General features: G+C 41.9%; 1 protein-coding gene across 7 annotated transcripts in view; it reads right to left on the bottom strand.

The window, feature by feature from the left end:
- The window catches only part of LPP (LIM domain containing preferred translocation partner in lipoma), a 626,695-nt gene that overhangs the window by 455,682 nt on the left and 146,341 nt on the right, over positions 1 to 24,672 (bottom strand). For all 7 annotated transcript variants that reach the window (XM_031957434.1, XM_031957435.1, XM_031957436.1 and 4 more), the window contains one exon: positions 10,462 to 10,532. The gene's annotated coding sequence lies outside the window, so the exon portion shown is untranslated. The remainder of the gene's footprint in view (positions 1 to 10,461; positions 10,533 to 24,672) is intronic.

Genomic DNA, 24,672 nt, shown 5'->3' on the forward strand with positions numbered 1-24,672 from the left:
ATTCGGGAAGGATTTGTAATTCATTCTAGGATAATGGAGAGAACCAGGAGTTTCCTATGGAAGGGAAGGATCTGATGAGACCTTTGCTTCTGGAAAATTACTCTGGCAGCTAGGTGGAACCAAAGCAATACCATGTCCCCAAGCACTGCTCTAGGTCAAGGAAGGTTACGCAAGACCGAATGGTCACACCAAAAGTCAGTCAAGAGATGTAAATCGCGTAACTAGAAGAAGCTTCATGTTGAGATGATCCCCCACCTAGTCTAACACTTAGGTGCTATGTCTTCTTCCCAAGATATGAAGATGGAGCTGAAAAAGAGGGAGAAGCCCACTACAAAAGGCCATACCCTCTCTGAGGCAGGTGTCTCAAGGTCCATTAGGAAGGAGCATCTCTCTGAAAGCAGTAGGAAATTTAAAGAAGTGGCAGAGAGCGGGGGGGCGGGGGGGGGGGAAGATTTAATTTTGAAAAGCTTGAGAAAGCATTACTAAGGTGCCCTGCAGCCATGGGGTTAAATTGCATGGATAGGTCAGGGCAATGAAGAGCAAAAAATGAATTTTCACCTTCTGTGGATTCAAGAGCAATGTAAGCTCTTTGAAGTCAAGGGCCATTTTTCATCTTGTTTACTGTTTCCAGTGCCATACATTGCTAGATCCTTACTGAAAATTTCTGAATTGAATCAAATAAGCACCAATAAGAATTCAAGGAAGGGCATGTAATCATCACCACAGTTGGCTGTGTCCTGCACACAAGCCCTTGCTCTTAAAAGGTCACCCGGAAAGAGACAGTCGATAGGGCCTCCAAGATTCACGTCTGCCAAATGACCCCAAACATACTTCTTCCAATGGCACCCAAAGGAGACCACTTTTTAAACAATACAGAACATCCAAATACTCAACATCCAAATCAACAATAAACTAAGCATATCCTGAATTTACAAAAGGCTCTAGAATTACCTTTTTTAAATACCATCCATAGTCCCCCTAGGAGGGGTTGCTTGCATTTAGGATATGAGAAGACTCTAGGGAATTGGGCTTTTCCACAAACAGAGCAGTCAAGAAAGGTTAAAATTCCCCAAATCCATGCTCTTTGGGCTCAGTTACTATACTAACCCCTCCTTCATCTTGACCTCTCATCCTGCCCATACACCAGGAAAAAATATTCTTTCTTTCCTTCCCAAAGCCTCCAAAAATCCCAAGCCAGATTGGCAAATGGGTTTCCGATACCCAACCCAGGCTCTCTGGTTTTGACTTAGTTGCTTCAATTATCCCAAAATTTCAGCCACCTTTCTCTAAAGACAGATAGCTGTATTAATCCCTAACGTAGGAAGGGGACAAGGAAAGCAAATCCCCCTCTCCTTCAATTTGTTTCTTGACAATAATCATCAAAACAATTTGGTACAGGTTAAAAACAGAGGTTGATCATTGAAACAGATTAAGTATGTAGTATACAGAAAAAAAAATAAACTATTAGTCAAATGCACAATAATCACAAAGAACCGAACTAGGGAATAAGGGCTCAAAATCTTTCATAAAGAAAATAAGAAAACAGAAAAAAAAAATAATAATAATAAATCTGGCAGAAATTGGGTTTAGACCAACAGTTCACACCACATATACAAAGAGGGATTCTGAATATATACATGACAAGAGATAAAGTGCCACATCATGAACAAATTATAGAAATAAGAAATTCATTTCTTTTCAGATGCCAGAATAAAGATTTCATGACCAAACAGGAGAGAGGAGAAGACAGAAAATGGCCTTCTCTGTTCCTCTTGCCAGTAGCTTCCTCTGCCTTCTATTCTTTGCTCTGGATGTGCCATGTGCTGGGATTGACCTCTTCCCTATGAGAACCTCAAAGAGATCTTCTCTCTCTTGAAGGGATGTGTGTGTGTGTGCGTGTGTGTGTGTGTGTGCGATCCCCCTCTACAAGGAATAGCCTTGGCTACACATGAACCACTGAGTTCACACCTCTTAAGGGATGGCTGCCATCAAAATCTAATGTCAGCACTGTCGAGCTCAAGGATTCCTTCCCATGGCCCACTCTATGGCTGTTTGTTGCAAAGGAGAAAAAAGGAAGTGAGAACTAGAAATATGGAGAGCAAAGGGACCAGCCCGCTGCTTGGTCTGGTGCCTCTGTTTACAACTCATCAGAGCTTTAAGCTTCCATCAAGGATAGATTCTCTTTCAGCAGACACTAGATCTGCCATCCAGCCTCATTCCAAGCTGGACACACCAGCTCTGGGATTATAAAACACAAGGAAGAAGCTGCTCCTGCTCCCTCAGCTGGCACAGGAAGAATTAGACCATGGAGCACAGTGATGCTAAAGTGATGACAAAAGAAACCATCATTTAATAGAAGTCAGGCCATTTAATAGGAGTGGTCACAGATTCTAGGATCACAGACTTAGAGGCAGAAGCTGCAGAGGTCACCTAGTCAAACCCTATCATTTTACACATGGGGAAACAGAGGTCTGGAAAATCCAGGTGACTTGCCCAGCACCAAAAAGAAAGTGCTGGGAGACTTGAACTCAGGTTTAAGACTCCAGATTGTGCCCTTTCAATTGCGCCACGAGCATCCAAGCTGGGTGGCCATAGGAACGATGACCTTCATTGTTAAATGAGAAAAAAATAATAACTGTACCATCTACATGCCAGGGTTGTTGTGACAGGTTTAAATGTGACAAATTGCTATATAAACCTTCAAAAGTAGGATACAAATTCCGCTGCTGTTATTATTGATCTTCCTCTCTCTTGCAGAGCTGGGACCCCAGTTCAAACCTTCATTAATGAAATCACCTAATTGTTTTTCTGGCATCCGGTGCCTTCCCACTCCAATCCGTAGTCGACACAGATGCCAAACTGGCATCTCCTCACCCCTAAACCTTCGGAAGCTCCCTAGTGCTCCAAGGGTGAAATGCAAAATTCTTGGCCCCCACTCCCAGCAGTGGGTACTTTTCCATCTTGAAGTCACATAATTCTGCATAATTCTGTACCTACTGTGGATTTCCTTACCTGCCTATACATTGCATCTCCTCACCTCCTGGCCAACAAGTAGAGTTCAGGACAGAGACTAATGTGTGCCCATCTTTCCATCCCTAGTGTATTATACACTACAATAGTCCCTATTGTATTATAGTGTGTATAGTGTGTGTGTATGTGTGTATACACACACATACATACTTGAATAGTACTTGAGGCCCTCTCAAGATTTGGGTGTTATAATAAGGACTATTATATAACATATATAAATATGATATTATGCAATAATAATAAAATTATATATATATATATAAAATTTTATTATTGCATAATAAGTATATATGTGTGTGTGTGTATATATATATATATATATAAAATTCTTCCAATGCATCCTAAACCTAACCCTAAATTCATGTACCCTAACCCTAATCCCAAACTCTAAATATATATTATATATATAATATTATATAATACTCCCTATTATGACACCCAAATCTTGAGAGGGACTCAAACACCACTCAAGTCCAATGATAACAAAAGGTGGTCAGCACCTGAGTGTTCAAAGCCTGGTCCTGGGAAAGGCTTCTCACCCATCTACAGAGACCCCTTTCCTGCTTCTCCCCTTCCCCATTGCTGTTAATGTATTCACCCTGTCCCATTCCCTAAAAAGCACCACCAAGAATATATGAATTTCTTTGATAGAGATTTAAGTACCTGCCTCTTCTTATAGAATATAAGCTCATGAGGGCAGGACTCACATGTCTGTATTTGGAACCCCAGAACCCAGGACAGTGCTTAAGGGTTGCTATCTGATTGATTCCAAGCTCTAGGACCTGACTCCCCATAACTGACTCCTATGCATCCTTATGACCAAAGCAATGAAACAAAGGCCCAAGTTTCTCCTGCCAGCAAGGGTAAGAGAAGGGGAACTGTTCCCCACCTCGATTTCCCTGCATTTAAAAGCTGGCACCTATGAAAATGGGCACTTATCTGTGACAAATGTTCCTTTCAGTGCTTCTCAGTTATAGCCCCACAAAGCCAGAGCGAGCGAAAGGGATAGAGATACACCATTCATCTCCTCCCGCTGGCATCTGGGAATTGCAAGCCTTGAACAACATCCCGCCATGGTATGATGAACCCCTGGCTCTCTTGTTGATTAATCCGTCCTCTGTCTTTCGGTCTCACTATTTATTAATGCACCCCGCTAGCTGCAGTCGGCACTGCCGGGCACTCATCCTGGCTTGCCATAATTCAGGGAGAAACCTTACAGGGGAAAGGGTTTATGGGAGAGGAGGGAGGGGAAGAGCTTCCAGCACACTGTCTCAGTTTAAATGAGGGTTTAAGGAGCTGACCCCAAGAGGGGACAGAGCTGGGACTGCCCCATTCGCTTAATGGACAGACCCTAAGTCAATTTCTGCCCAAATAAAATTTTTTTTTAAAAACAGTCCCACATGTGCAAATTCACCCAAAGATCTGAATCAGACAGCAGACAATTCTCCTGCGACATTATGGGATCCATCAAGACCTTTCTTCCAGAAATCAGAGCCGGGCCAGCTCCCCTACACGTGACCTTAGCCTGGTCCTCCCACGTCTGCTCTCCCTTCACTTCCTCATCTGGAAAAGGAGAACCCTGGGCCAGATGGTGCCGGAGGTGCCATCCTGCAGGGGCGAGCCAGGAGTCTCCTTCCCTGCCTCACCTTCTCCCCACAAAGCGCTCTGGGGGAAATGAAGGATGCTGAGAGCCAACGGGGTCCCCAGCTCCTCTAGAAAAAGAGCTCCGAGAAGGCACCGCCTCCCTTCTTGGCAGTCTGCAGGACTCTAGGAGTATAATGTTGCATATATGTGTTACTGTCACACTCGCTTGATGTGCTAATTTGGGCTGCCTTCCCCCCCTCCATGTTTCTTTTTTATTCTTTGCGACAAGGGGTGGCTCTCTGGGTAGAGAAGGGAAAAAAGATATATCTGGGTGATTTCAAAACAAATGCGATTTTTTTTTTAAGTAAAAAGAAAAAGGCTCCAGAAAAAGAGAACAAAGAAACAAAGAGGAAGCCAAGGATTTTCTTTAATAATATTCAGTCTCATGCATCTATATCTGACCGAGAACTCAGAGATTACTGGGCTGACCCCCTAATTTTATAAAAGAGGAAACTGAGGTCCAAATGAAGAAGTTGGCCAACATGCCCAAGTTCACCCAGCTACAAAGTGCTCCCGACACCACATCCAGGACTTTTCCACTGGGCCTTGGACACTTGTGAATCCCTTTCCACATCCTACCTCACTTCATCTTCACAACAACAGTCCTAGAAGCGAAGCAACATCATTTTCCTCATCCCCACTTTGTGATTCCAAAACCAAGGCCCTTTTCACTAGATGGCATTCCCATTCCAACTGGACTATTTTATAGATGGGAAAATGGAGGCCAGGTGACATCACTTTCCCAAAGTCTCGCTATTAGTAGCTCAGCTGGCGCCAAACATTGAAATTCCTGAATCCCATCCCAGTGGTCTTTCCAATCTCCCACAATGCTTCTCTCAGAAATAAGTACGAGCTCTTGTCCAGATCTCATTCCCCAATCTTCTGCCCACGATGGAAGGGAATCCGATAGAACCCTTTGGGGGTGCTGCTACCCACAAACACCTCACTCTCACCTGAGAGAGCTCATGAATCCCTCCTTCTATAGAATACAGAGATCAGGAAGAGGCTTGAGGCTTTTCCCCCAAATCAGTCTTCCCAGCAGGGATGGAGATTAACCGAGGCCATTAGATATTCAGTTTGAAACTGTAAACAGGGTGTACCATTTCAAACTGCATGAAAAGGCAGCTTTAAATAGACTCTGTCTAAAGAGAACATAATGTGGAGGACTGAGCCCGAGCCCAAATCAGGGACTGATGTCCCAAGCCAGGGAAAATAGCCAACACATGGGGTTAGCAAATGTGGTTCCTGCCTATACCTCTAGGGGCCAGATGATCTACTACTCTGAAGGAAGCCCTCGTGTCTTCCTGGTAGACAATTATTTGGTTGAAATTCTCCAAGTAACACAATAAACACATATTCCCCTAGAGGAGCCATCATGGAAGAAATTTAACAGCCCTCCAGATGCACCTCCAGGCTTCATTAAAGATCCAATCAGGGTAAGCTTGGGGGGCATTTTATTGATTGAGAGATTATCAGCCAATAAACATGAATTGATTACTATGTACTAAGCACTGTGGGTGGGAAAACAAAACTTACTTCAAGGGGCTTATGTTCTATAAGGGGAGTCAACATGTATATACAAAGAAATACAACAGAATGAATCCATTTATTCAATGACTCCATTGGTCTTAATTAACTGGAGGATGCCTATTTACTCTCCCCTGTGGTTTACAAACAAGAAAGCAATGGATATTTTTGGAAGAGGCTCATGGGGGAGAGATGCACAGGAAATGATTCATTTTTATTTCCTTTGCTTTTCCTACTACTCCAAAGAAATGTACTTTTCCTCTTCTGCAGGGACTATAATGTGGCATAATGAGCTGCTTTCTGATGTCCAGTGAGTCATAGACCTCTTCTACTTTCTTTCACCCCCCTTTGCAAGATCTGGGGAGAACAACCTCTTCACATTTCATCTCCCATCTCCACGCTTCTTCCTCTTGACTTCTCAGAATCCTTAAATTTCCCTTGATGGGTCCCATTCAGTGTTTATTAGTCCCTGCACATCCACCTTCCTCCTCCCCACTCAAAGTATTTCTGTAAATGGGCTGAGATGTCCCAATAATAAGACAATGTCTCATCCTGGGTTTTGTATTCCCAGAGACCTGGCACATAATAGGTACTTCGTAAATGTTAATTAATGATTAAAATAGTACACAGAGAAACAAAAAATAAGGGCCAGTGGGAGAAAGAAGATGCTAAAGATGAGAGAAGTACTATGGATGAAGGTCACAACCCCAAGATGAGAGATCAGCAGTGTTTGATCCAAGACTCAATGCTGCAATGATGCAAGATGGGGGAGCCAAGAGCTACACAAATGGGCCTGGTAATCCTGGCAACCTCACAGCCTAAAAATGATGGGGGCAACATGTGCCAGGAACAGGACCAGGACTTAGGGATACAAAGGAACATTTAAATGAAGATTAGAAAAAGCAACATTTAGTAACCATAACAGAGATTTAAAACGAAATGAATTATTTTTGCCCCAAACAATTATTGTGAATAACAGTAATATTAACATAAATAATATTTATACTATTTCTTGATTATATTATCAATATAATCTTACTAATAATGAGAGCCATTAGAATTTATATGATACAAAGCACTTTTCAAACATCTTGTTTTAAATTCATAACAGCCCTATGTTGTAGATGCTATTTTTATTCCCATCTTATAGATAAGGAAACTAAGGCAGGCAGAGGGTAAAGGATCTCATAGCCACTAAGTGTCTAAAACTGAAATGGCACACAGGTTTCCCAAATCCTAAACCCAGTTCTCTATCCATAGAACCACTGAGCTGGCTATAGGGAGCAAAAATAGACGGAGTAACAAGGCACCAAGATATCACAGAGAATATTCCTAATTACTAAAAAACTTCCAAGACTAAACTTGTCCTTATTGGAACTGGCCTCTGGATGTTGGCAACAGGTTATAGGAAGACATTTAAATTAAAAATATCCCTTGTCTCTGTCATAAGTCCAGGCTATTTATAAGGTCATTAAACAGGTGAGACATCACACCCTGAATTCTTTCAGGTGACAAAATTCTATCACTTTCATACGTTATCAGTTCCATTCAAAATGTTTGTTAAAATAGTACCTTGGTTTTAGTTAATAATCAGCTGCTAAATAAGGATAAAGCGATGTGGGGGAAATGATTCATTATATTGTCCGGGAAAATTATTAGAATGTTAAAATCCACCATTATGTAATTAAAGGTTGTCTACATCCAGAAGTGTCTGTCCCCAGTAACTCTCTAGGAATGCTGGAGATGGTTACAAGATATCAGGGTTCCCCCAGATCCTGGATCTACCCAAAGCATCCTTGTCTTGGGTTAGCACCCCTGGAACTGGGCTAGGTTCACCAAGTTTGTGTTTTGGGTTGCCTTGTATTTTGACTTTACTCAAATTTAATTAATTTACTTTAAAAATTAATTTAATTTACTATTCCTATGCCCAAAGGCTATAAACTTTGCATGTCCTTTGACCCATCAGTGCCATTACTGGGTCTGTATTGCAAAGAAACCATAAAGGAGGGAAAGGACCCACATGTGCAAAAATGTTTGTAGCGAGAGTTCTTTTTTGTGGTAGTAAAGAATTGGAAAAGGAGTGGATCAATTGGAGGGTGGCTGAACAAAGCTGTGGTACACGAAGGTAATGGAATATTATTGTTCTATAAAAAATAATGAACAAACTAGTTTTGGAAAGGCCTGGAAAGATTTATATGAACTGATGCTGAGTGAAACATACAGAATCAGTAATATAATAACAACAAAAATGTGATCAACTATGAAAGATGTGGTTCTTTTCAGTGAGTCAGTGATCCAAGGCAATCCCAATAGCCTTTGGGCAGAAAATGGCGTCTACATCCAGAAAAAGAATTATGGAGACTGAATGTAAATCCACACATGCTAGATTCACTTCTTTTTTCTGTTTTTTTTCCCTCCCCATCGTTTTTTCCCTTTTGTTCTGATTTTTTTTTCCCAACATGATTCATAAAGCAGTGTGTATTTAAAATAAATTAATAAATAAAAATGTTTACAGTTCCTCCCATCCACTTCAATCTACTTTGCTTTCAAGTTGCCCTCTTGGCAACTTTGTTCAACTGTTTATATGTGGTTGGTGTGCGACCCCCTTAGCTAAATCCTGTATGGTTTAAACCTTCCTGGGCCCGGATGGAACACCTATTTCCAATTCCGTCTCCTTTGCCAAATGACCAAATACATTTCTTTCTAAAACTATTTCAGATTTTTTCCCTTTTGTTCTGATTTTTTTTTCCCAACATGATTCATAAAGCAGTGTGTATTTAAAATAAATTAATAAATAAAAATGTTTACAGTTCCTCCCATCCACTTCAATCTACTTTGCTTTCAAGTTGCCCTCTTGGCAACTTTGTTCAACTGTTTATATGTGGTTGGTGTGCGACCCCCTTAGCTAAATCCTGTATGGTTTAAACCTTCCTGGGCCCGGATGGAACACCTATTTCCAATTCCGTCTCCTTTGCCAAATGACCAAATACATTTCTTTCTAAAACTATTTCAGATTTTGGGGTTTGTTTCCGCAAACAACAGAGATGACATAGGCACATTTTAAAGTGCTTCATAAACATCAGCTAGGATGATGATGCACAAGGCTTTATTCCTATCTCTCGTATTGCTCTTCTCAACATCTTGGAGATGCTTCCCTCCGGGGAGTCACTGTTATCAGACACTGAACAATTCCCTTGGCCTTTCCCATGGTTCTGGGGCTTGCAGTTTTCAAAATTTAATGATGAATGTGTTCCTTTCAAAACAAAACTCCAATTGGCTTTTCTCACTAGGTAAGTCCTGTCCCAGAGGCTCTTTGGCCAATCAAAGTAGGAATGTGATGGAGAGGGCCAGTGCCTGGGGCAGTGGTCTGGGAGTGTGCACTAAGGGAATTTAAGTGAAAATCTATGTCTTGTGGGTACATTTCCAAGATCATTTGTTGGACAATGACTAAAGCATACAGATGTATTTACTAGCTGCAAGATATATATAGTATATTTTTTATCATAAATATATTTTTATTTCTTGATCATAAATATAAATATCAACATATCAAGATATATTTTGTCCCCTCTAAAATAAGAGGACTGAACCAGATACCCAGTAAGGTCCTCTACAGCTCTAATGCTCTGATTTCATGTTGACCAGGCAGCTATGGTATTGGGATTAGTTTCAGATCCCAATTCCAATCCTGCCTCAGGCAATGATCAGCTAAGTAGCTCTAGATAAATCACAACTTTTCTTACTTAATTCTCATCAGGAAGATGGGATTAGCACTTTCCTTAGAGGATTCCTTTGGGGATCAAATGAGATAACAAATCTCGTGTTTTGGAAGCCTTAAAAGCCATAAAATGTGAACTATAGTTACTCTTAAAAGGTCTTTTTGGACTCTAGGAATAGCTCATTTGGATCTTTTGTTTTTTTTTTTAATTTATTTCTGTAAAGATAAAGAGAAGTTAAAGTCTCTCATAGCGCCCATATAATATTCCATAGCTCACAGTCATGAAATCATATGTCAAGCATTGGAAGGGAAGAATGAGACCATCTCATTCACCCCTTCTTTCTACAGGAAAGGGAAATGAAATCCAGTTGGGAAGTAAGTGCAAGAGCCAGGTCCATGATTCCCTACTCCCAAGTCATCCTTAACTGTGCAGTCAATCTATTCTAAGTCTGAGCTCCCAATGATCGAGTCATGATTGTAGATGGATGGCCCCATCCCAGAAAACCTTAGCAACCTTTCTGTCTGTGCACAGGAGCCCTTACCTCAGAGGGTCAGCAGCAGCGGTGACGGCAAAGGTCCAGGGACACCAGATTCAGCAGATGACTGCTCACGGCTGTGGAAGAAAGAGCAGGAGGTCAGCATGAAGTCATTGAGACCAAGGTCCCTTATTAACTACAAGTGCAGAGCAACCACTCATCAACAAATGGTTAATAGAGTGAATGCAAGAAAGCAACCAGTTTAAGGTAATAACAAGATTACCTCAACCTAAAAGGGGGCGGGGAGAGGAGACTACCCTGACCCAATTCCAGTTCAAAAAGATCATTGCATCATAGTTTGAAAGCTGGAGGAGATAATCTAGGCCAACTGCTAAATTATAAAAGTGGAGAAACCCAGGATCAGGTGGGAAGCTAGAACACTCAAAAGCATGCAAGTAGTCAAATGACAAAAAGTGGACTTGAACTTGAGACTCCAGCTCAATCAATCAATGATTAATCAAGCACAAATAGGCTGAGATTACATAGAAGAAGCAGCAATACCTCCTGCCTTCAAGGAATTAACAATCTAATGAGAAAGATCACAAGCCCTTGCTTAGCTATGAACAGGATCCGTAGGACACAGGAGGAAAAAACCATGTAGAAGTTCTTGTCATCCGGGGTGAGGAAAAGACTAATGTAGAAAAGCAGCTTTTGAACCAAGGCTTAAAGGAACCCAGGAGTTCTGAAAGTTGGAGGTTACTTACTCCATGATAAATGTTGTATGTGATGAGTTAGAGGAGATTTAATTCCACAATTAAATGAAAGCTCACTGAGTCCAGGGACTGATTCATTTTTATCTTTGAACAACCAATGATGACCTATCTACAACAGGCACTAGGGGTGCCATAGTGCAGAGAGCACCAGGCCAGGAGGAGTCAAGAAGACTTCCCAAGTTCCTGAGTTCAAATCTGGCCCAGTATCTACCACAATGCAAGTGCTTAATAAATACCCATTGATGGACTACTCTATCACAACCTACTGAAAAGATGAGGCTGGTTCCTTTGTTGTGGCTGAGCTCATTTCAGGATGGTATCCCTGATGGTGATGAGCTGATGGTAAGGATAGTTTTCCTATGCCATTTTTTTGTTTTAATATGTCTAACATTATTCCTCCTGCTTTTTCTTCCCTATAGGGAGTCAACTCCCCAAAGAGCAAATTTTATTTTTATTTCTCAAAGCCCTTTGCATGGATTAATAGTTCAATAATTTTTGTACAATGAATAAATGCTTGTGGGCAATTTTTTACTATTCATATAAATAATGTGTCCAACTGTGTTATATTGCTATCATTTGCAAAACAGAATATTCAAAGTTGTTTGAATTCAGGATTAATTAAACTTCTCTTTTAAAAGTCTCCACTGAGGTCCTCCTCCAATGTCCCTCTGAGACACAAAGGTGACCCTTGGTTCTGGGTACCAGGAGAAAATAAGGTCCATTGGACCTCACCATGCTAAAAAAAAAAAAACCTGGAATATAGATTGGCCACTAACAGAATATCTGCTACCCAAGGACTAGTTGATTACCAAATTGATTACCAATTTGATCATAGGGCATAAAATTTATCTGCCTTCAGAAATTCCTGAAGACCACAGAATTCCTAAAGACAGAACTTATGTTAATAGAAGGATAACTAAACCAATAAAATTAGAGTTTTTTGGACACCCTGAAAAATTGGTTTGAAACTTAATTTTATGTGTGACTCTGGGCAAGTCATTTAATCCCAATTGTTTCAGCAAAAACAAACAAACCTAATTGTATATCAATTGGGGAAATGGAGAGATATTTATTAACTATGTTATATATTTAATAATTATATCATTAATTATATTAAGAATAATTGATACTTTATTAATTTAATAATTATATAATATATTGTGTATTAAATATACTAGTTTCTATTAGAATCCTATTAAAAATAGAATGTAATGGCATTGTCTATAAAAAATTCAGAGAGGCAATGAAAGAGTAATATGAACTGATTCATATTCATATTCAACTGATTCATATGATTCATATTCAGGGAATCAGCAGAAGCAGGAAAGGAATTCATATGATGATAAAAATAGAGAGAGAGCAAAGGACAATAACCACAAAAATGATGCAAATTTTGTGTAATTGTATACACTATAACTGACCAAGTTTGGGCCTGAAGGAAAGAGGAAAAAATATACCTCAGTTCTTTCTTTGCAGAAGAGGACTATGGGTGAACATTCATGTACAATATATTACATTATTATTTACATTTAACATTACATTACAAATATTGTCAGGCTCTACTGATAGACTGTTAATTTTGTGGAGTTTCCATTTTTTGCTTATGAGTTTTACAGGGGATGGGGGGGGGGCGGGGGGGAGGTACCCACAGAGCTAGAAATAAAGGTGATGCAAAAACAAAAATGTCACTGAGCTGCGATCAGAAAGCAGAAACTTTCCCTCCCCCCCCACCCCAAACCAACTCTTCATTGTGGGGAGGCAGCCTGCGAAGGCTGAAAGGCATGGGGATGGTGCATCTGTCTCCAGGGTGCACTAGCACTCTCAGGGTGCAGCCTGAGCAAGTGAAAGGGAGAGAGGACTTTTCATCTGTGGTCTAACCAAAAGGCCACACGGCAGTATGAGAGAAGGGCCCAAGCCCCAAGTCTCCTGACCCAGAAAGGGAGCATTGGGCAACGTTTCTCAGCGGAGGGGGAAAGGTGTCGGGGCTGGGGCCACCTCATGACACCACAGATGCTTTCGCAGGCGTATAATGAGACTTTCTCATTCTGCTTCTGAGGTCTGAGGTTTCCATCACTCTTTCTTATTAGCCATCTCTGTCACGGATCTCACCTGAAAGTGGGGCGCAAACACTCTCATGGGATTCTCCTGCCCTTCCCAAGCTCCTTGCGGGAGAAGGAAGAGAAAGCGGGAAGAACCCCACATCTCAGCTGACGATGAGTAACGGGGCAAAGACCCAAACTCAAGGCCAGGTTGCGGCGTGCTTGCAGTGCGCCCCCGACTTCGCTTACACGCTTACTCTAAGCAACGAGCACAGCTCACATAGCCAGGCAGAAAGCCACCATCCTTAGCAAGGGACAAGGGCTCTCACGTCCCATAATGCAATATTGGCCTCCCACTCGCCTTCTCAGACAAGGGGGTCCTGACAAACACAACTCAGAGGGACCCACTGATGCTCAGCCTGAAGGCCCAGATGCAGAGGAGGGGAACACCTTCCAACCCACCCATCTGGGCCGCCATTTTCTTTTTACCTGCATAGGAAGTTCTGGCTGAAGAACCTCCCCAGGAAGAAGGAGCTGGGCTGGGTTAAGGGGGAGTCTGGCTCCTGGAAAGCTACTTGCTCTTGGGACTACTTTTTGTGGTCATTTTTCAGAAAAGTGCTCTCCTGCCTTCTACCAAAAACAATGGTTTGCATATGTAAGTCACTGGTATTTGTACCACAAGGTCATGGGGCAAAAAGGAGGAGGAGGAAAGCCTGACATGGAGGTCCCTCTCTTAGAATTCCTGCTTGCCTCTAAGGCTTACTAAAGCGCCCCCTCCTACAGGAAGCCTTCCTGATTCCCCAGAGGGTGGCGGCCCTTCCCCGCAAATGCTTTGTACATGTGTGCATCACTGCCTGGGTATGTGTGGTTTCCTCCTGGTGCTGGGGAGCTCCTCGAATGGCACAAATCGGTTCTTTTTTTGTCTTTGCAAAGCCCAAGATCTCCCTGGCCTGGCCTTAGAGGGGAATCAGTGCTCGACTATTTGATTGAAGTTGGTCAACACATGGGCCAATATGAGCTGAAAACTGAGAACTGGAACTTAAACAAATGAGCCCCTCCCCAACACCTGCTCAAGTCCACCTTGGATAAACCTTCAGCAGGGGCAAGTTCTGCATAATCCCTCAGTCATCTAAGACTCCTCCTATGAATCAGAAAATGGAATTACAATGGGTTTGTCCTGAAGGGGAATCTCCCGTCAGGGCTTTCTGTCCCCAGTCAGATCTGGGAGCACAGACAGAACCCAGATTTGGGACAGAGTCAGGCTTGGGTCTGAAGCCCATCTTTGGTTCTGATGATGTTAAGGTAACAGCTTTACCTACTGGACTCCAGGTTCCTTATATGTATATATGATGGAGTAAGATGGAATGGATCCAGGAACGTGCATACATATATATAAACACACACACAAACACACCCTATATATATATATATATATACACACAAGTGTGTATATGTGTGTGCATATTGTGTATATATGTACATTATGTATTTGTATATATACATATATAACATTATATTATGTATGTTTGTGTATATATATGTGTGTGTGTGTGTGTGTATATAGGACATCTATATAGATGTGTATATGTATGATTTGGTGCATATATATATATATATTGCAGCTATATACATACTATACATGTGTTGGGGGTGCACATTTGTATGTATATGTGTGCTGTGTGTATATATATATGTTTGCATATATATGTGTGTGTTGGATATATATATGTTTATGCACTATTATACATACATATACATGTTTGCATGGGTGGGTGTTTTTGCATGTATGTGTGTTGTGTGGATGTGGATGTGTTTGTGTATATTAGTGTATACTGGTATATATATTATATGTATGTCTGTGTACATATGTGTGTTGGTTATATATATGTTTGTGTGGATATGTGTGTGTAGTTGTGTATGTGTATATATATATGTGTGTGTGTATACATATATTCACAATTATAATTCTATATAAATCAACCTCCTATACAATTCCATGCATTTTACTTCATTCATTTAAAAATATCATAGTGAGAAGGGGTTCCCAGGGCTGCCCCCGACTGCCGGGGCAGGGTTGGAGACGCACTAAAAGCTTAAGAATGCCTCAAGCACCAACGCTTTGCAAAGGCGCCGACTAAGTTTGGCACCAGGAATAGAAAGACCAGTAACGAGACAGTTCTTGCCCTCAGGAAGCTTGTATTAGATTGTCTAGAGACAGACCATATGCAGAAACCAGAAGGCAATAGACCCAGTCCACACACTGAGGGCCTTTGGGGGGGGTTCCTCTCTGGGGGGAAGTGAGGATCAGGAAGCAGAATGTGGGGGCCAAGTCTGGACATCTCCAGGGTCCCTTCCAGCTCTCATAATATGTTCCTGATTTCTTTATGGAAGACCTGTCAAATCCCAACAAAACTACATCTTATGTAATTACTACCTTGGCTGCTATTCTACTCTCAAACCTCTCATCTTGTCCTAAGATGTATGTGAAGACCAAGGCCCCAAGAAGAGCCAATGTCTACAGGAGCTTGTGTGTGGGTGTGCGACGAGTACTTTGTCGAGTTAAACGCCAAAACTCAATTTCAAGCAGGATTCAAAATCAACTGTAAAATTTCCCAAGTTTGAAGCCTTATGGAAGTCCACGCTTAAAAGCATTGAGAAAGCTATGGATTAAACTATTTTCTCTCCATCATCAAATTCTACATTTGGGTAGTCTCTGACCAGCTCGTCCTATTGACTCATGCAGCCATTAAACACGCAAAGTTGTTTTGTTTTGTTTTTAAGATGAACTGTTTTCTAGTCAAGAATTTCTGAACTCACATAAGACTTTTTATTTATTCTTCTTAAATTTAAATGGATTAAGCCCTATCAGGGGTCCTCAAACTACTGTCCGCGGGCCAGATGTGGCAGCTGAGGACGTTTATCCTCCTCACCCAGGGCTAGGAAGTTTCTTTATTTAAAGGCCCACAAAACAAAGTTTTTGTTTTTACTATAGTCCAGCCCTCCAACAGTCTGAGGGACAGTGAACTGGCCCCCTATTTAAAAAGTTTGAGGACCCCTGCTCTAGCCCATCAAGATCAAACAGAACGTTGGTTGTCTTCAAGTAAGGTAGCCATCCCTCCCTCCTAGCTTAACACAAAGGTATAATCAATTTATGGATGCACATAAAGTCTGTGGATGTATCCTCAGGCCAAGGTGAAAAGACCCCAGACTAATTTTTTAAAGAATTAATTAAAAAATGTGGGTATTCGAAATTTAACCCACAAATGTACTTATAATACCGTCGGCTGGAGACAAAGGTACCCTGTCTCCTGCTCGAGGGGCCACCAAACCCTTTCCCGCCTAAGCCCACCCAAGATGCCGATCTGTAATACAACAAATTCCATCACCTATGAATGATTTGGTTGTCTCATTAAAGGAATGTTTGCCAGTGTTTAATTGCTTCCCTTCTGATTTTAATTTCCTTACCTGTCAGCATCCATCAGCCACACTGAGATCTTTTTGACATCCTGGTTGATTGTGCTGAAATTAATCAGATTTTTTTTTAACTGTAAATTGCTTTGGCCCTAATGTAGAAATGGCAATTTCTTATGAGGGTATTTATTTATAAAGTTCTATGAAGGGGGCTTACTAATGGCCGAGACCCAGAGAGTGCTCTAAGGCCTACATTTTCTCATTTAGCTTCAGAGAAACCCTGGGATGGAAAGAGTCCTTAATACAGTTATTATGATCCCCATTTTCTGGATGGTGAAACTATGGCTTGACAGGGAGCTGGCCTATAGTTCCACAGAAAATGTTCTGGGCTCAGAGTCTGGAATATCTGAACCTCTAGTCAAGTTCCCAAGATGGGATAAAAATAGCACATGCTTTATAGGATAAAATGAGATCCTATATGTAAGGCATTCTATAAATATAAACCTGCAATGTTGTTGTGTTATCAACCAAGGCAGGATTTCCACCTTGGTTTTCCCAGGTCCCGCTGTATATAGCAGAGAACGCGGCTCATTTAGAGGCAAACTGAGTGATTATGGGAAACGGAAGTCTAGAAATGAACAAAGCCTGGCCCGTTATACTAGAGAGAGGAAAAAATAGCACTAGTCCAGGGGTGGGAGAAAGGGACGAGTCCAAATTCTGTTTATTACCAAAGCCGTGGAGGTAACACAAGCAATTCAGTTCTAACCAAAATGTTTAAATGACCAAAAACAACCTCAGCCCATGCCAGTACAAGAAATATTGAAATAAATTCTAGTAGCCCAAAGATCACTGGAATATGCTTAAATTTGCAAGTGGCCTCCAGGAGGCCCCCAATCATCAAGGACGGAGGCAAGGTCAAAGGAATAAAGCAGCAGGTAGCCTAGAAATAAATCCAAGTCTTGTCAGACTCTAGCAACGTGAAAGGAAGGGGTGCTGAATGAGAACATCATGGCTGACTCCTTAAAGGGCAACAGAAGATGAAATCAGAAGAGAAAACTGTGCTATCAGTATGTTTTGGTTTTTTAAGTGATTCCAGGTTATGTACGTGAGAGGCAGATAAGAAGTTTAGAAATAGCATGCAAGAAAACGAAGTGGCGGCTCATCCAAGGACGGTTATTGTCAGAAAGAAAATCAGTGGCAGCAGTAACTGAGAAGGAGAAATGAAAGGTTTGGCTTAAGAGGAACAAAGAGATAAGCAGAGCCTTGGAGTTGGGACTGATGGGGGAAGATGATGAAGGGACCAAAAAGAGCTATGGAGATGGAGCTGGGAGATAGTTAGGTGAGGATGGGATGGGGAGGGTGCAAGCCAGAGGAGCCTGGCAGGAATCAGCTGGCAGGACACCACTTAACAGTCCCCAGAAATAAAAGACAGAAAAATGGAAAAGAACCAAGAAAGATATATTTGAAAGGAATCCATCATGGAAGGAAGAGAGGAAATAAGTGTTCAAAAGTGGAAGGAGAAGGAGAAGAAAAAAAAGAAAGAGAAAATGGAGTACTAGGAGATGTGGGGGGGAGGAAGGAAGGAAGGGAGGGAGGGAGAGAGAGGGGGAGAGAGAGAACAGAGAGAGAGAGGAAAAAAGGAAGGAGGGAAGAAGGGAAAGAGGGAGGGAGGGAAGAAAGAGAGAGAAGAAGGAAGAGAAGGAGGAGGAAGAGGGGCAGAGGGAAGGGAAGGAGGAAGAGTGGAAGGAAAGGAGGAAGGGAGGAAGAAAGGGAGGGAGAAATAATTCATAAATGACCCTTTCTCAAAGTCCATGATCAGTATTTCAAGAAAAATTGTTCTTTTGTTGTTGTTGTTATACTTCTCTCCAACTCTCCAGGAACTCATTTGGGGTTTTCTTGGTAAAAAAAAAACTGGGGTAATTTACCATTTCCTTCTTCTACTAATTTTACAGATAAGAAAACTAAAGCAAAGAGTTAAATGACTTCTTGTCCAGGGTCACACAGCTAGTAAGTGTCTGAGCACACATTTGAACTCAGAGCCTCCTGTCTCCAGGGCTCTGGAACCATAACAATAATTATATTGTACTACCCAGTTTCCCTGAAGAAAGCCAGGATGGCCAAAGAGAAGGGGAAGGAAGGTCGTTGAGAAAATGAAAACCATAGTCTAAAGCCATCAGTGATAAGAAGGAAATAGGACCCAGTCAAGCAGGCCCATTTCCCACATGGTGTTTGTTCCCCAAAACCCAGTATTCTATACACATGAAGGACTCAATGAGACGAAAGGCAGGGTTAGAAATCTTTTCCTCCAAAAACTTTTTCTCCAGAGTCATTTTGGATTCCTCATGTAGCATATCTGAAGACTAAATGTAAGAATCCAAATTTAGCAGCTTCCCCCTCCTTGATGGAGAGGAGTTTCTTATAAAAATGATTACAGATCTTTTCCATTTTTCATCTATAAATTGTCTTCTTTCCAGTTTTATTCTTAAAGCCCTCAGGATGATTTTGCTCACTGGGACCTTCAAATATCCTTTTTTTTTTCCCCCCTTCCTCTGCTCTTTATTGCTTTATAACTAGATAGATCAAGCATTTATTAAGCCCTCACTCTGTGCCCAGCACTTGGTCACTCACAAGATCCCACCATGCTCCACGCTCAGATTTTACAAATAAGCTGATGTTCTAAACAAATGTTGCCTGTGGCCACCATCTCTCTTCAGGAAGCAAAACCATCAAGTGTTTGATGGCTGAGATAATTGCTCAGCTCTTTTGGTCTTCTCTACGTGGCAGCTGATTTACCCAGTTTACATGGATAAGTTTCCTTAGGGAAGGAAGTACACAGTTAAATTGTTAAATTATGTACATAGCAAAAACTCTCATTAAAAGCAACAATGTCTTCTGAAAATAAGCATGATTTTTCTCCCAAATTTCAAGCCCTTTCTCCATTTCATTTCTGAGAAAGTCTTTATCCTGCTGGACAATTTTCCTATATAAGTTATCACAAGCCCCCCAAATCATCTTATTGATGAATTAAATGGGAAAACAATCCAGTTCCATCCCTTAATTTTATAGATGAAAAAAATGAAGGGATTTCCCTAAGGTCAGAAGAAATCAGACCAGCGCCAGATATTTGGCATCCCATTGACTTTCCTTATCATAGGTTCTAGATCTAAAATCATATACTTTTAAAATAAAAAGTGATTTAAGAAATCAAGTATAATCCTCTTTTTGAAATGAAAAAAGCAAAAACAAACAAACAACAAAAACTGAGGCACAGAAAAGCTCAGTTGTTTCTACATATTTGGACAACTCACTGCCCTGTAACTACTTTGTAAGTACTTTCAGTTATTAACCTCAATCTCCTCATCTATAAAATAACAATAAAGCGTATATCTTGTAAGGTTGTGAGGCACCAATAACTAAAGTAAAAACCTCTTCAAACCTTATTAAAGTGTTGTATAAATGCCAGCTATTGTGATTTTCCTGTTTTCTGTCTATTTTATTACATAACTGGGCAGGTACCTATTGTCTACACTCGGAATTCTTCCAGAGGAGACCTTGGGCTTTTGCATTCTGAGTCCAAAGGGTTTTTCCCCCTTTTTAAAGTCTCTATCATCAGCTTCAGTAGCCACTGGTTATACTTGCATAATGCTCTTTTCTTCCCTGAGATGCTGGAGTGTCTGAGGCAGCAAAGGGGGGAATGACAGGAAATCTATGTGAACAAGAAGAGCTGCTGAAGGAACTGGGGACGTTTAGTCTGGAGAAGAAAAGTCTCAGGGGGGAGATGAAGGAGCGTAAGGGAAGAGCTATCAAAGATAAAAGGAATTTTCCTTCTTCTTTTGGCCCCAAAGTAGGAGGCGAGAGTGAAAGTGGCAAAAGCCCCCTTCAGGATACAAGTTCATTAGATTATAAACTCCAGGAGGGAAGGTTCTGTATTTTTCTTTCCTTTGTTGTCCTAGGATTTAGCACATAGTAGGTGGTTAATGAATCTTTTTGATTATCAAGAGTCTATGGACTTCTGCTAGTCAGCCAATCCTCCCCCAACACCTTCATTAGCCTTTGCCATTCTCACTTGCAGCTGTCACAGCACAGTGACTCACAGAGCATCTATTTGTTCAGCACTGGGGGGACCAGAGCTTTCTCTGGCTCTTTCTGGATTTTCAGGTAGGCTGGGGAAGGAGGAAAGATTTGCAATTTATGTGAAAGAAGAAGGTGACATTCAAAAAAAGACCTTCAGCCTTTCCTCCCCCAACCCTATCTGAGTAAGGGTCCCCCCAGCATCAGCCACGGGGAAGGCTTCTGGGGAGACAGAGGCAGCCAAATCGTGGCTACCTGGGAGACTCTGGACATGTCCCCTCCCACCTTGGGCTTCCTCTGCTAGAAATGAGGAGCTGAGAACTAATAAGGAGCTTATTCTATGTTCTAAGCTGTGGACGAATACAGAAAAGCAAGGAGACCAAAACCTGAAATGAAACCATCAAAAGCCTTTATTGTGCATGATCAGGGTGCCAAGTAAAGATGCTCACTGGTGAACTCCACAGCTGTGAGTCAATGATTTCTCATTTTCAGCAGCCCTAGACAGACCTAGATTGCTTAAAGGGAAGGTAGCAATGGGGTAGCCAAAGACAGGGAAAGTGATGGAGGAAACACAAGAAAGAAGCTCCAGAAAGCCTGCAGCTGTCCTACTTTATTCTAGGTAATCCTAGGATTTAGCACAAAGCCCAGCATTTAGTAGGTGCTTTATAAATGCTTGTTGATTGATTTAATCAGCTTTCCCAGAGAAAGGAAAAGCCTGTAGGCTCTCTACCTCCAAATATTTACATCCCAAGAGTGAGGATCTGAGAACAAACAGAAAGGACATTTAAACAAATTTACATAAGAGCTGATAGCTTCTAGAATCCCAAATACAAGTATGGAAAGGATTACTCCAGGCCTTCCTATCTAAGGATAGGAAGCTAGATGGGAGGAGCAGAGGCCAGTGAGGATGATTTCTAGGTCCTGGACAGCACCCGGCAAGAGGAGCAATAATCTGGCCAATGACCAGCAGTCAGATATTCCTTCAACTTCATTCTGTCCCCCTAAAGAGGACCCTGCATGTTCTGATCCGAGAAGTCCCAAGGACAGCAGGGGGTGAGCTCTCAGAAAAGTATTTAAAATCAAACAATGGGAGTCCTAGCAGAGGGAGATCGTACACCCTGGGAAGGGAGGGGCTGGAGAGAAATGTTTTTTTGTTTTTATTTTTTTAGAGTAGATGGAGTAAATTATCAAAGGAGATGAGTGAGGATTCCAGAGAAACTCAGAAGCAATCTGCTCCCTCCCACCTAATTACAATAACAAAAGCAGATAATTACCTAGTTTTTATTATTATTTAACTTTTGAATAATAATAAGCACTAGCCAATTATCCAATTTTAAAACCAGAAACAACTTTTAAGATTCATAAGGATCAGAAAGAAAATCACTAGAGGCCTAACCACCAAGAAAGCACAGGAAAAAGAGACTTTGGTTGTGGAAGATGAGTTCAAATCTCACCTCTGACCAAAATAGCACTTAGGGAAAATTGTCGTTCTGTCTCCCCCTGAGTAAAAGGGATTCACCTGGATCAACTCTCGGATCTTTTCCAGTTCCTAACCACATTATTCAACAACCCTTCTGGACCTCAGTTTCCTTCTGTGTACAAGGAGAATTAAAATGCCAATGGATGCTGAGGACGATTTTGTTGGCGCCATCTTGACAGAAGGCAAGGGACTTGGGTGTAGACTGAGACACGCCTCCTCTGGCTTTTAAAGTGTTTCATAACCCAACCCCTTCCCACCTTTCCATACACTTCTACTCAGACTCTGGGGATCTTCACTATCTTCCCTGCATGGAATGCCTGCCCTATTCCTCAGCTTCTCCTGTTTTCTCGGATGTCCTTCCAGGCTCAGCTAACATCCCACCTACAAAAAGCCTTTCTCAGTCAGTCCCTTGGAGATGATCTCCAGTGTGTCCTGCATGTATTTTATTTGCATTTAGTTATTTACACATTGTCTCTCCCTTCAGACTGTGAGCTCCTTGAAAAGAGGGACTCCCCCACCTTCTTGGGATCCTTGGCACACAGTAGGTGATAATAAATGCTTCTGACTCGGCTTGCACTGCTAGATATTTTGGGACATGAACAATGTGGGAATGTCTATTGCTTGATTATTCATACTTGTTCCAAGAGCATTTTATTTTTTCAATAAGAGGATTGTGAGGAAGAAAAAAGGAACACTAAATGGAGTTCCCTTCCAGGTCAAGATCTATGATCCCATGATTGATCCTATGATCTTGGGGAAATTATTTGTTTCCTCATCTATAAAAATGGTGAGTTTGGGTCAGACGGTCCAGAACCTCCCTTCCGTCGCTCACAGGAGCCAGACCTTGGAATCAGTCCTCTTGGGAACAAACAGTCCTTTCTCAGGTTTCCTAAGAGCTTGTTGTGATTGTTCTAAGGCAAACACTAAAGAAATGTTCTAAGATAACAGAAATCCCTGAAGAAGCATCTCTGGAGTCTGGAACAGCAATGGAGCCTTCCTCCCTCTAACTTTGGAGACCTGAATCAATCAGCAACAACCCTCTTTATGCCTGGTTCTAAAAGGCTTTAGTAAAGAAATTCTTCCTCCCTTTGCCTTTTTCCCTGCAAAAAAAGACACCAGGAGAGAGGGATCAGCTTTGCACCAAAGCTCCTTCAAACAGCCCTCAAATAGTCTTCAGTTGGGGCATCTGGCTTTCAGGCTGAAAAAGGCTCCTCCCTGACCTTGTCACTGAAAATCAAATCCATTTGTAGCTCTGTGCTTAGCCCACCTTAGGTTCATAATAAATGCTGGTTTAATAAGCCCTGAGCCCTCAGCAAACTCCAAAAGGAGTCTATTAAAGCCAGCACTGTGTATACAGAAGGGAGGACAACCCAAGTCAAGCCCAAGAGGAGAAGATGGGAAAAAGCAGGATTGTCCACTCCATCTCCAATCACCTCCATCCAAACCCAGAATGCAGTTGGAGAGGAGAAGAATCAAGAGAGTTTTAAGAGGCAGAGTCCAACTCAGATAAGGATATGGTTTTCCCATTTGAGCAGGGGAAGGGGGGGGGGGGGGGGGGGGGGGGGGGGGGGGGGGGGAGGAGGAACTGATTAATTAAGTTCCATTTTAAAATGTTTAATTGATTTGTTTTACATCACTGTGATTTAAATCAATCAATCAACAAACATTTATCAAGTAGCTACTTTTTGCTAAGTTCTGAGGGTTTTAAGCCATAAAGAAATAGTCCCTGCCCCTTAAGGAGTTAGCATCCCATTGGGCAACTTAAGTGTCTGAGGCCATATCTATACTGGTCTTCCTGACTTAAAATTCAGCCACCTGGCTTCTTCTAAAGAGCTTTAAATGGAGAACAAAAAACTTTTAGAAGCAAGAGAGGACCATTGGGGTTTTATGAACAGTAAAGCAATAGGATCAGCAGCTGTGTGGAGAATTGTTCAGAGGGACAGGGACCGGAGGTGGGGAGGCTAGAGCAACAGCTCTGGTGACAAGCTAGCATGATAGTGGTCTTATGGATCCGGAGAAAGGGATATGAGTGAGGAGCGTTGTAAGGTAGAAACATGACTTCCCAGGTGTTTCTAGGTGAGGGAATCAGAGGGAGAAATCCAGGATGATGTTGTTCTTAATAAAAATGGGGTGGGAGTGTGGGGCTTCAGGAGTCATGACTTCTGGGTCTCAGGGTGGGAGCTATAGCATCAGAAGGGACAATTATGTCCCAAGGAGACAATGTTCCACTCCCATAGCCCCCTACCTTTCTACGTAGGGAGCTCCTTGGGGAAATGCCCCATTTGGTGGAAGCTCTTGGGGCAATGAGACTTGGAAGCCAACTTCTGGTCCCGAGTCAGTGCTCTGCTATGGATTCCAGTTTTCCTGCCTAGCTGAGATCTGGGGGTGAACAGGAGCAAGGCCCCTGAACTATGCTCTGGAGGACTCGGGCAGCCTTTCCAGGAACGGCAGCAGGGGTGCATCTCTTTGGTTTCTCCAAATGGAACCGTACATGTCGCTGCTT

Source organism: Sarcophilus harrisii, chromosome 3, assembly GCF_902635505.1.
Source record: "Sarcophilus harrisii chromosome 3, mSarHar1.11, whole genome shotgun sequence".
Classification (NCBI taxonomy): domain Eukaryota; kingdom Metazoa; phylum Chordata; class Mammalia; order Dasyuromorphia; family Dasyuridae; genus Sarcophilus; species Sarcophilus harrisii.